This window comes from Hylobates moloch, unplaced genomic scaffold (assembly GCF_009828535.3).
Source record: "Hylobates moloch isolate HMO894 unplaced genomic scaffold, HMol_V3 SCAFFOLD_10, whole genome shotgun sequence".
Taxonomy (NCBI): Eukaryota; Metazoa; Chordata; class Mammalia; order Primates; family Hylobatidae; genus Hylobates; species Hylobates moloch.
Genome location: NW_026652285.1, coordinates 45,941,418 through 45,955,079, shown reverse-complemented (window position 1 = coordinate 45,955,079; position 13,662 = coordinate 45,941,418). Strand labels below are relative to the sequence as shown.

General features: G+C 38.2%; 1 protein-coding gene across 2 annotated transcripts in view; it reads left to right on the top strand.

The window, feature by feature from the left end:
• The window catches only part of ALDH1A1 (aldehyde dehydrogenase 1 family member A1), a 182,979-nt gene that overhangs the window by 116,287 nt on the left and 53,030 nt on the right, over positions 1-13,662 (top strand). The gene's annotated exons all lie outside the window — the stretch shown is intronic.

The window sequence follows — 13,662 nt, the reverse complement described above, 5'->3', positions numbered from 1 at the left end:
GTCTGGTTGTATTTAAAATACCTGATTAAGATCTACTTGAATTTTTATGCTATGTATGTGTATAAATGATTTTTAAAACATTTAAAAGAAATTAAAAGAACAGATTTCTGCTCCCAGCCAAGATGAAATTAAAAAGACTGGATTTGCCTTCAAACCTGTAACAACAAAATCTACAAAAACGCTTCCAAAAAATCAAAGAAAAAGAAATATTTTGAACTCATTCTATGAAGTCAGGATTATCCTGATAACAAAACTGGACAAAAACATTTTTAAAAATTGTAGATAATATCCTTCTGAAACAGAGATGCAAAAATTCTTAAAATTTTAGCAATCAAACCCAAAAGGTATATACAAAGTTACTACTTCACAACCAAGTAAGAATTATCCCAGGAATGGAACATTGGTTTAACTTTTAAAAAGCAGTCAATGGCTGGGCACGTGGTTCAGGCCTATAATCTCAGCACTTTGGGAGGTTGAGGCAAGCAGATCACTTGAGGTCAGGAGTTCGAGACCAGCCTGGCCAATCATGGCCAACATGATGAAACCCTATCTCTAGTAAAAATACAAAAATTAGCCCGACGCAGTGGTGGGCACCTATAATCCCAGCTACTGAGGAGGCTGAGGCAGGAGAATCGCTTGAACCTGGGAAGTGGAGGTTGCAGTGAGCAGAGATCAGGCCACTGTACTCTAGCAGAGCAAGATTCCATCAAAAAAAAAAAAAAAACAGTAAGTGCAAGTCACCACTTGATTGTCTCAATATATGAAGGAAAAGCATTTGGCAAATTCACCATCCATTTCTGATTTAAATGAAAGAACTCTCAGCAAACTAAGAATAGGAACATCTTCTACCTGGTGAAGGGTCTCTAAGACAGATCAACAGCTAACATTATGATAAAGATTTAAGACATTTTCTCATGATGAGAAAGAAGATATTTGCCTCTCACTACTTCCATTCAACATTTTACTGCAGATTCTATACAGCATGATCCGGCAAGAAAAATAAATAAAATGGCGCTCGGATTGAAAAGGAAGAAGTAAAGTAGTCTTTATTTGCAGATGACGTGTTTACATATGTAGAAAATCTAAATAAATCTACCAGGAAAACAAAAGATAATAAGACTAACAAGTGGGTTTGGCAAGGTTTCAGGATATAAGATCAATATACAAAAAACAATTGCATTTTACAGACTAGCAACAAACTATAGAAAATTGAAATTTAAAATGCCATTTACAAGAGCATAGCAAACTGAACTACTTAGGAATAGATGTGACAAAAGATCAGGTACAAGACCTGCACAGTAAAAACCACAAAACGTTACTAAGAGTTAGCATATAATCCAGCAATCTCACTTCTGGGTATAGAGCAGGTCCTCCAATAACATTGCTTTGTTCAACATCTTTTCATTATAACATTGCTGAGGAAAAAAAATCGATTTCCAGCTGGGGCCACTGTCTGTAAGGAGTTTGCAGATTCTCCCCATATCTGTGTGGACTTTCTCCGGGCAGTCTGGTTTCTTCTCACATCTCAAATCTGTGCATGTTAGGTTAGGTGAACAGGCATGCCTACGTGGTCCCAGCCTGCGTGAGTATAGGTGCGTTTGTGTGAGTTTGCCCTGCAATGGGATGGCATCCTGGTCAAGACTAGTTACCGCCTGGTGCCCTGAGCTGCTTGATAGGCTTGACGACCCACAACCCTGAAATGGAATCAGCAGGTAAATAATCATCTTGTTTGTACTAATCTTTCTTAAATATATGTATAGCTCACATTTATTTCAATGTTTAATATTAGAAGTGTTTTGGCCTTTACTCAGAAGTTTGGTGATGTTTTTGTGATCAGAAGCATGCTATAGGAATTTAACTATTCTTCATATCAATTCGCCTATGGTAAAATTGGTTTTATTACATGCCATTCCTCCTAAAATTGCTGTTTCAGGAACCTATCAATGACATTAAGTGAGGACTTACTATTTATCCAAAGGAATTGAAATCAGTATCATTAAGAGATATCTGCACCTTCATGTTTATTGCAGCATTATTCACAAAAGCCAAGATATGGAAACAACCTAAGTATCCATGGATAGATGAATGAATAAAGACAATGTGGGATCCATATACCATAGAATATTATTCAGCCTTTAAGAGGAAGGAAATCCTGCCATTTGCAATAACATAAATGAATCTCAAAGACATTACAGTAAGTAAAATAAGCCAGACACAGAATAACATGCATGATCTGACTTACATGTAGAATCTAAAAAAATGGAACTCATAAAAGCAAAGAGAAAAGTGTTGGTTACCAGGTGAGGGAAGTGGGGGCAATGGGAATATGTTGGTCAAAGGGTATGGATATTCAGTTATATGGATGAATAAGTTCTGGAAATCTAATGTACAGCATCATGAATATAGCTGATAATACTGTACTGCATACTTGAAATTTGCTGAGAGTGGATTTGAAGTGTTCTCACCATAAAAAAAGGTGAAATAAATCTGGAGTAAAAAATAGAATATCCAGTAATATTAATATGCATTCAAACATTTAAGTAAATATCCAGCAACGATGATGTCGCAATGATGTATGTCGGGAGAGATGTAAATAGAATTTAAAATGTTCTATTGTGTCTGGATTCACTGAGGAAAAGAGTAAAAGTACTAATTAATTTTAGCCTTTGATAAATTAAAAAATACAAGGAATTTCTAGAATAACCACAAAAAAATAGTAAAAATAATATATAATTCCAAACTAATACAACAAGGAATTCTAATCATAACTATGAGAGATGATTGATATGGTAGTTTGTACTAGTAATCATTTTACAATGTATACATATATCAAATTATAAAGCTGTATACCTTTAATATATAAAATTTTTATTTGTCAAGTATACCTCAGTAAGTCTGGAAAAACTTAGAAAGATCCAAGTCAAGTTTATCACTTATACTAAATATAAAAAATACCAAAAAAAAGACTGTGAAAAATTAAAGAAGAAATAAATGGGATATATATATCACATTTGTGTGTGTATTTATTTATTTATTCTAAACTTGTAAGCACATAAAAAACAGCCTTACTCTTGTAAGCCACAAAGATTTTGAGGTTGTTTATTACTAACCAATAGAGAAATTTTAAAGTGCACATCAGAATAACCCACGAATCAAGGAAAAGATCATAATGGGAGTTAAAAAGTATTTTGAATTGAGTAAAAGAGAAAATGCTATACAGAAACTTATGGATGCTGCTAAAGACATGCGTAGGGGGATATTTAGAGCTTTAAATGAAAAAAAAGAAAAGCTGGAAAATTAAATTATCTGAGTATCAAGAAGTTAGAGAAGGAACATTGAAACAACCTAGAGAAAAATAGAATGAAGGAAACAATAAGAACAGAAATTAATAAAAACAAACAAACATAGAATCAACAAAGCCCAAAATTCTTTGAAAAACTAGGTCAGGCGCGGTGGCTCATGTCTGTAATCCCAGCAACTTTGGGAGGCCAAGGCGGGTGGATCTCGAGGTCAGGAGATGGAGACAATCCTGGCCAACATGGTGAAACCACATCTCTACTAAAAATACAAAAATTAGCCCGGTGTTGTGGCGGGCGCCTGTAGTCCCAGCTACCTGGGAGGCTGAGGCAGAAGAATCACTTGAACCTGGAAGGCAGAGCTTGCAGTGAGCTGAGATCCAGCCACTGCACTCCAGCCTGGTGACAGAACGAGATTTTGTCTCAAAAAAAAAAAAAGAAAAAAAAAAGAAAAGAAAAACTAGCAAAGTTCACAATCTCCTGACAAGACTGGTCAAGAATGTGAACCTCTACAGACTCTCAAAGGTGAAATTAAACCAAGAAGGAAATACTGAGATTAAATAATGAATAATAGGTGAAGAAAATTTAATAAACAGGTAAAGCAAAATAGGAATTGAGTGAATAAAATAATAATGATATAATTGTGACCCAATTGGATGCTATAAATCAAGGCGGAACAAAAATTTATAACAGACAACTATAACATGCAGAATAGGACAATGAGAGTGTTCAAAAATCCCTGAATTCTTTGTAAGAAAAAAATGGTAATTATATTTACATGTAAGTTTGTTAAAATTTTTAGGTTAACAAAAAGCATTTCTTCCAAACAAGAACAGAAGTGAAAAAGTAGGAATAAATAAATTGCTATTATTATTATTAATATTATTATTATTTGAGATGGAGTCTTCCTCTGTCACCCAGGCTGGAGTGTAGTGGCACAATCTCGGCTCACTGCAACCTCTGCCTCCCAGGTTCAAGCAATTATCCTGCCTCAGCCTCCTGAGTAGTTGGGACTACAGGCATGTGCCCCCATGTCCGGCTAATTTTTGTATTTTTAATAGAGATGGAGTTTCACCATGTTGGCCAGTCTGGTCTCAAACCCCTGACCTCAAGTGATCTGCCCACCTCGGCCTCCCAAAGTGCTGGGATTACAGGCGTGAGCCACCATGCCTGGCCAGGAATAAATAAATTATAATCAGTAAAACAGAAGATAGGCAAGAAGAAGAGTGTGGAGCAGAAACTGCTAGTTACCTCTGCAATAGTCATTCTCCCCATTCTTAATAAAACAAGCACTGATTTCTTTTTTATGTGTATACTTTAAGTTCTGGGGTGCATGTGTAGAACATGCAGGTTTGTTACATAGGTATACACGTGCTGCGGTGGTTTGCCGCACCCATCAACCCATCATCTACATTAGGTATTTCTCCTAATGCTATCTCTCCCCTAATACCCCCACCCCGCAACAGGCCCCAGAGTGTGACGTTCCCCTCCCTGTGTCCATGTTTTCTCATTGTTCAACTCCCACTTATGAGTGAGAACATGCGGTGTTTGGTTTTCTGTTCCTGTGTTAGTGTTCTGAGAATGATGGTTTCCAGCTTCATCCCTGTCCCTGCAAAGGACATGAATCCTTTTTTATGGCTGCATAGTATTCCATGGTGTATACGTGCCACATTTTCTTTATCCAGTCTATCACTGATGGGCATTTGGATTGGTTCCAAGTCTTTGCTATTGTGAATAGCGCTGCAATAAACATACCTGTGAATGTGTCTTTATAGCAGCGTGATTTGTAATCCTTGGGTATATATACCCAGTAATGGGATGGCTGGGTCAAATGGTATTTCTAGTTCTAGATGCTTGAGGAATTGCCGCACTGTCTTCCACAATGGTTGAACTAATTTACAATCCCACCAACAGTGTAAAAGCATTCCTGTTTCTCCACATCCTCTCCAGCGTCTGTTGTTTCCTGACTTTTTAATGATCCGCATTCTAACTGGCATGAGATGGTATTTGATTGTGGTTTTGATTTGCATTTCTCTAATGACCAGTGATGATGAGCTTTCTTTCACATGTTTCTTGGCCACATAAACGTCTTCTTTGGAGAAGTGTCTGTTCATATTCTTCTCCCACTTTTTGATGGGGTTGTTCAGGTAAATTTAAGTTCTTTGTAGATTCTGGATATTAGCCCTTACAAGCACTGATTTTTAACTATGAATGAGGCTACTTAGAGAAAGCTTACAATCTTTATTTACCCTTATAGCTAGGTATGGACATGAGACTAAGCTAAGGTCAATGAGCTCCAAGCTTCAGGGAAACCTCCTCAAAATGTAGATGGACCCTAGACCTTTGTCACTTTCCTCTGTGTCCTGGAATTTAAATGTAATTGTTGGAGTTCTAGCAGTCTTGTCTTATCAGGAGGCAAAGAGCCATACCTTAGGGATGTCAGAGCAGTGAGCTGGAAGCAGCCTCTGTCTTTCCATTCTGACACCATGGCTGCCATGGACAACCTGCTTACAATCTGTTTATGTAAGAGAAGAATCCATTTCCATCTTGAATATTTATTTTGGGTTTTCCATCAGAGGCAGCCAAATTTAATCCTAACTGATCTAAAGACAAAGAGAAAGCACAAAGTACATCAGTAATTACAATAGATATAAATAAAGGAGTAAATATATATACACATTAAATACATATTAAACATAAACATTAAATAAAGACGGATTGGATTAAAAAGCAGTCCAGCTGTATGTTCTTTAAAACCTAAATCTAAAACATAAGGACACTGGAAAGTTGAAAGTGTTAATTTGTTTCATTAAATAAAATTAATATTTTAACAGAAAAAAAAAGTCAAGAAACTGCCAGTGCCTGAAGTTCGGTTGGTGTTGTTTTGTCCTAATCGGAGACAGGAAATTCAAGAAAAAGATTATGTGTGCAAAAATGATAATGAGTTCCTTTAGTGGTCTTAAAAAATAAAATAAAGGACTAGGTAGTAACCTAAGTGAAAGGAGACTAGAATAAATAATAGAGATAGATCGAGGTCTATGTTGGAGTGCAGTCATTCTCAAACTTGAGCATGAATCAGAATCACCTGGAGGGCTTGTTACACCACGAACTGCTGAGCCCCACCAGAGAGTTTCTGATTCAGTAGGTCTAAGATGGGGTCAGACACTGCATTTCTAAAAGGTTCCCAGTGGATGTAGTTGTTGCTCCAACTTTGAGAACCTTTACTACTCACCTTCATGGTTGCACTATGAGGAAATGGAACCCAGAGCTGCTTCAATGGTTCTGACAGCTGACCACACATTAGAATTACCTAAGGCACTTTAAACACACCTGGGCTCAAACTACTCCTACAGAATCAGAATCTTTTATTTTTTGTTTGTTTTGAATTCCCCAGGTGATTTTAATGGGTAGCAGAGAGGCTAAAACTATTCTTCAGGTCTTCTGACAGTTTAAGAAGTTAAAATCTGGGGTTTAAAATGTTTCTAATTTGTATAGCATTGCACAGTCCACATAAAACAAATATGCAGGCTCTCAGGTTTGCAAACCCAACTACATGATGAGGTGTGGCATTTAGCTTAGTTATCTGAAAAGCAGTTGAAATGCAAAGCCAGGGCCTGGAAGATAAATTTGGATTATGGTCATACATCTGGATATGTATGTATAATTTTAAAATGTGAAAACAAATTCAAGCAAGCAAATGCAAACCAAAAGTTTTATATTCTCCAAATACAATAATTACTTTAAAAAGCAACAGCTTTCACAGAAATCGTTATTTATTGCATAATACTTTTGCAATATAATAAATATTTATAATGCAACCAAAACTGGAAGGTTTTTAAATTGTAAGTCTTTCTCCCTCTCTCACCACATAACATACTTGCTCCTTCTTTGCCGTCTGCAATGAGTAAAAGCTTTCCGAGGCTTCAACAGAAGCAGAGCAGATACTGGTGCCATGCTTGTACAGCCTGTAGAATTGTCAGCCAAATAAACCTCTTTAAAAAAAATTATAACTTATCTAGTCTCAGGTATTTCTTTATAGCAACATAAAATGGATTAACATCAAAAATTGGTGCCAAGGAGTGAGGCATTTCTATAAAGATACTTGAAAACGTGAGCAGCTTTGGAACTGGGTAACAGGAAGAAATTCGAAGAGTTTGTTGGGGAGGGGTTACTCAAAAGAGGACAGAAAGATGAGAGAAAGTTCGGAACTTCTTGGAAACTGGTTAAGTGATTGTGACCAAAATGCTAATAGAAATATGGACAGTGAAGACCAGGCTGATGAGGTCTCAGATGGAAATAAGGAATTTATTGGAAACTGGAGCAAAGGTTACCTTTGTTATGCCCTAGCAAAGAACCTGGCTACATTGTGTCCATGCTCTAGGGATTTATGGAAGTTTAAACTTAAGTGTAATGACTTAGAATCTGGCAGGAAAAATTTCTAAGCAGCAAAGCACTTAAGATATGGCATGGCTGCTTCTAACAACCTACAATCAGATTTGGGAGCAAAAGAAAAACTTAGAGTTGTAACTTATAATTAAAAGCAAAGCAGAGTGTAAAAATTCAGAAAATTTTCAGTCTGGACATGTGGTAGAGAAGGAAAGAGCATTTTCAGGAGAAGAATCCACCAGGTGGAGGAACAACCACTTGCTAGAGAGATTTGCATAACTAAAAGGGAGCCAAGTGCTAACATTCAAGACAATGAAAGAAAGGCCTCAAAGTCATTTCAAAGCCCTCCCACCACAGACCCAGAGGGTTAGGAAGGAAGAGTGGTTCTCGGGGTCAGATTCAGAGCCCTGCTGCCCTACACAACCTTGGGACATTGCTCCCCATACCAGGCCTCTCTGGCTCTAGCCTTAGCTCAAAAGGCCTTAGATACTGCTCTGGCCACTGATTCAGAGGATGAAAGCCATAAGGCTTGGCAGCTTCCATGCAATGTTAAGTCTGCAGGTATTCAGACTGATGCCCAGGTAGGAACCTGATGCAGGGGCAGAGCTCCCACAGAGGACTTCTACTAGAGCAGTGCTAAGTGGAAATGTGGGGTTACAGCCCCAAACACAGAGTCCTCCTCACCAGGGCATTGCCTGGTTGAGCTGTAGGAGTGGGGCCACTGCCCTCTAGGCCCAGAATGGGAGGGCCACCAGCAGCCTGTACTCTGAGCCTGGAAATGCTGCAGGCATTCACCTCCAGCCCTTGAGAACAGCCATGTGGGTTGTGCCCAGCAAAGCCCTGGGGACAGGGCTACCAGAGGCCTCAGGACCACATTTCTCATAGCAGAATGCAGAGCATGGATTCAAGGATTACATTGGAGCTTTAAGGTTTAACGACTACCCTGATGGATTTTGAACTTGTGTAGGTCCTGTTGCCCCTTTCTTTTGGCCAATTTCTCCCTTTTGGAATGGGGAGAGTGCCTGTACTACCATTGTATGTTGGAAGTAAATAACTTATTTTTTATTTTACAAACTCACAGGTAAAAGAAACTTGCCTTGAGTCTCAGATGAGACTTGAGACTTTGAAGTTTTGAGTTGATGCTGGAACAAGCTAGGATTTTGGAGGACTATTGGAAAGGAATGATGTATTTTGCCATGTGAGAAGAACATGAGATTTGGGGTCCTGGGGCAGAATAATATAGTTTGGATGTTTTTCCCCTACAAATCTTATGTTGAAATGTAATCTCCAGTGCTGAAGGTGGGGCCCAGTGGGGGGTGTTTGTGTCATGCAGGTGGATCTCTCATGAATGACTTGGGAATAAGTTTACAGGAGAGCTGGTTATGTAAGAGCCTGACACTTTCCACCTCTTTCTTGCTCCCTCTCTCTCCATGTCACATATGTTCTCCCCCTTTGCCTTCTGCCATGAGTAAAATCTTCCTGAAGCTTCACCAGAAGCTGAGCAGATGCTGGTGCCGTGCTTGTACAGCCTACAGAAACATGAGCCAAATAAACCTCTTTCCCATCTTTACTATATATATATATAGTATATGTGTATATATATATATACACACACACACACACACACATATACATAAATATATATACATATATACATAAATATACATATATATACACATATATATACATAAATATATATGTATAGAAAACATATAAAACACCTGATGAGTTTTTCATTGTAAGGTACAGATAGAAAGCTTACCTTTATTTAAATGAGCATATTTAGATAGTAACAATAAACCTGAATGACACGAAGAATGACTGGTACATGATCAATGACAACATATACATTTTGACATCTATGAACTTGAACTTTTATTGATTAGTGCATTAGTTTCCAATGGCTGCTGTAACAATTATAAACTTGGGGGTTTAAAACAACACTTTTAGAAGCCAGAGATCTGAAATCAGTTTCACTGGCCAATATCAAAGGAGTGGACACGTCAGGGTCTCTCCAGAGATTCTAGGAAAGAATCCATTGTCTTATGTTTTCCAGTTTATAGAGCTTTATTCTTTAATTATTTGTCTTCTGGTCCCCTTCAACAGCTTCAAAATATTGATTCATTGCCAGGGCAGGGGTGGTAAGAAAAGTTGTTTATATGAAAATTAAACTGAATATATTACAAACAATATCACCAAATTTCTTTTTTTTTTTTTTTTTTTTTTTGAGACGGAGTCTCGCTCTGTCGCCCAGGCTGGAGTGCAGTGGCGCAATCTCGGCTCACTGCAAGCTCCGCCTCCCAGGTTCACGCCATTCTCCTGCCTCAGCCTCTCCGAGTAGCTGGGACTACAGGCACCCGCCACCACGCCCGGCTAATTTTTTTTTTGTATTTTTAGTAGAGACGGGGTTTCACCGTGGTCTCGATCTCCTGACCTCGTGATCCGCCCGCCTCGGCCTCCCAAAGTGCTGGGATTACAAGCGTGAGCCACCGCGCCCGGCCAAATTTCTAAACACATTGTTGGATAATCTGCATGAGAATTGTAAAAAAAAAAAAAATTGTGGAAATCTCGAAGTAGTCTACATTTTGATCAACTCATTGATGTCTTTCATGTCTTTCTTTCTACACATTAAGGAAACACACTGGAAGCTGTAGACAAAACACTATGAGCACTATTTATGCAAGATTATTTCAAATTCCAAGCAGCAAATCCAGTTCCAAGAAATGGCCTCAACCCATAAGTTTTATCAAAAACCTATTTAAACTCCAATAATTATCTTACAGAGGCTTTAATGTACTGTTTCTTTTAGTGACCTTACTAATCAGTTAGTGTCCTGGTTAGACCAGATAAGAGGCTCATCTATCCTAGCTCAGTAACACAAGCCAAAGAGAAAAACAATGAAAGGATATGTAAGGAGCAGGAGAAATCAGAGGTGAGGAAATTTTTCTAATTGAAGAAGAAGGGCATGTGAACAGAAATTAGTCAACAAATACATATGTTCATATACTTGAATTCTGCCTTCTACTTCCATTTTTAACATCAACTTGCCAACTAAGTACAGACTCTCTTACTACATACAAGATCCACTTTTCCCAAATTATTAAAACTCAAATAAGCATAAGAGTGATATGGTATCTGATAAAAATGTAGTAATCAAAAGCATAGGGATAGATTTCTTGCTAGGTTTACCAACAGGCAGACACGCTAAGGCAACAGAGAATAGTTAGCGGAGTGGTCACGTAACTGGAGTAGGAGAGATTCACCTTCAGTAAATGGTTCCAGGATCTTGAAATCAGGAAATATGAAAAGAAGCTGTCTTAGTTCGTTCAGGCTGCTATAACAAAAATGCCATAGACTGAGTGGCATATAAGCAAGAGGCATTAATTTCTCACAGTTCGGGAAGCTTGAAGTCTGAAATTAGGGTGCCAACATAGTTGGGTTCTGGTGAGAGCCCTCTTTTGGGTTACAGACTGCCAACGTCTCATTGCATCCTCACATGGCAGAAACAGTGAGAGATCTCTCTGGAGTCCCTTTTATAAAAGCACTGATCCCATTCATGAAGGTCCTACCCTTATAACCTCATTACCTTCTAATATGATTTGGCTCTGTGTCCCCACCCAAATCTCACCTTGAATTGTAGTTTCCATAATCCCCACATGTCATGGGAGGGATCTGGTGGGAGGTACTTTAATCATGGAGGGGGGTCACCCTCATCCTGTTCTCATGATAATAAGTGAATTCTCATGAGATCTGATGGTTTTATAAGGGGGTTTTCCCCCTTTTGCTGAGCACTTCTCCTTGCTGCCACCATGTGAAGAAGGACGTGTTTGCTTCCCCTTCCACCATGATTGTAAGTTTCCTAAGGCCTCCCCAGCCATGCTGAACTGTGAGTCAATTAAACCTCTTTCCTTTATAAATTACCCAGTCTCAGGTATGTCTTTATTAGTAGCATGGGAATGGACTAATAGACCTCCCAAAGGATCCATCTCCTAATACCATCACATGGGGAGTTAGGATTTCAACATATGCATTGTGACTGAACAAAAAACATTCAGTCCATTGCAGAAGCTATTTTTAATTCATCATATGACTTTTTTCAACATTTTTTAAAAATTTTAAGTACTGGGTGGCCGATTAGGTTCCTTTTATCTTTTCAGGAACTGAGGATTGGACAGAGTTCTGGAGATGTTTGTTGTAAAATGAAAGAGTAGTTTCAAGAATGGTTGAAGTCATAATCTACATGTTTCTTGGTATAATGAAAGCTTTCACAAATGGCTGGAGAAGTCAAATTCAAGAGATGAATAAACTATCCTCTTATGTTTTTTGCTTCTCTCTCCATATGTGCGTGTGCCTGCATGTGTGTGTGTGTGTGTGTGTGTGTATGTGTGTGTGTGTGATTTAGTTTGTTCATGAGGAGGAAAAAGAAGATGAAACATCCTTTGTTGATCACCCTCAAGTTAAAGGGACAGCTCCTCCTCTGCTGCATAGTCCTGGCATACCATAAAAATGTACAATCCTGGGTCCAGTCCTAAAATGTGCAACCTTGGTCCCCAGGTTCTCACAAAAGCCACTATTTCCTCTGTAAGGGATAGAAGTAGTCTGATGAAATCTTTTCCTCATATGCAGCAATTCCCAGAAATATGCTGTTCTACAAAATAAGCTCTCAGGGCAGGATGATACTTACCTCAAAAATATAGGTCTCAGGCCCTGTGGTTTCTAGGCAGAAAAGATCTGCTTAAGTGAGGTTAGGGCTAAAGAATTATGGATGCATAAATGATACTTAGTAAATATTTGCTGAAATTAAATGGGCAGGTGTGGTAACCTGTCTCCAAAGCAACTCCTTTTGCCTACATTCAGGAATGCCTGGTATAAAGGGACTGTTCTTACATAATTATCCAATAAAATACAATTGAGAATGATCATATAAGAAGTGAGATGACAAGCCAAGTATGTTATGAAGCCTTGAGCTTTCATCGCCTGGACATCAAATAAACCAGTGTTTGAATCCACAAACAACTGTGACTCTGGGAGAAGAAAGCAGCAAAACACAGCTGTTTGGGCATGGCCAGAGCACCACTCTCAAGTTATGTAACAGCTGTTGTGTAATTGTGCATTTAACTCAAAACACATTTTTGAGAGAGAAAACAATTAGACTTTCCAAAAAGAAAGAAAGAGAAATGTTGAAAGAACACAGAAGTTTCTATCTGGTCTTCAAACATGAGACACGGGGGAGTCAAAGGCATTGGGAATGATATTACCTTAGAATCTAGGGAGTTGGCCCGTGCACCAAATCTGGCCTGCCTTCCATCTTTTTAAATAAAGTTCTATAGAAAAACAACTACACCCATTAATTTACCTATCATCTACAGTTTCTTTTAAGCAGAGTCAAGTAAATTATATCAGAAACCATCCAGCCCAAAGGCTGAAAATATTTACAGAAAAAGTTTGCAAACCCTTGTCTTACATGAATAAAAAGTTATGTTTAAATGCCTGTAAGGGTGACTATTCACTGAGAAAACCAAAGCAGTTGATGCTTGAACCCATATAGGAGTTCTCTTGTGGAGAACAGGGCAGAAATAATAAACAGAAATAAGAGCCCAGGTTTGGGAGTCAGACTGGCCTGAAAAGAAATTCTGGTCCTGCACTAATAGATCTGTGACCATAAGTAAGCTACTCACCCTCTGTATGTCTCTAAAATGGGTATATGAAATGAGGGTAGGAAGGGAAACAAGTGCTGCACCTGATTTGGGCAAACCAGAAATTTTTAGTTTCCCTATGTAAGTCCCATATTCAGGGGAATTGGCAAGTTTCACTAGAGAAAAAAGTTGGTTAATTCTTCATAATCAGAACATCCAAAGTATTTTATCTTGTTCCTATTGTAACGTTTGCTAGAGCTACAATACAATAAAGTATTGTACTTAAAATGGGAGTAACACTGTTTAAAAAATTGTCCTTCAGCTAAACATCAATTTAAGCACTT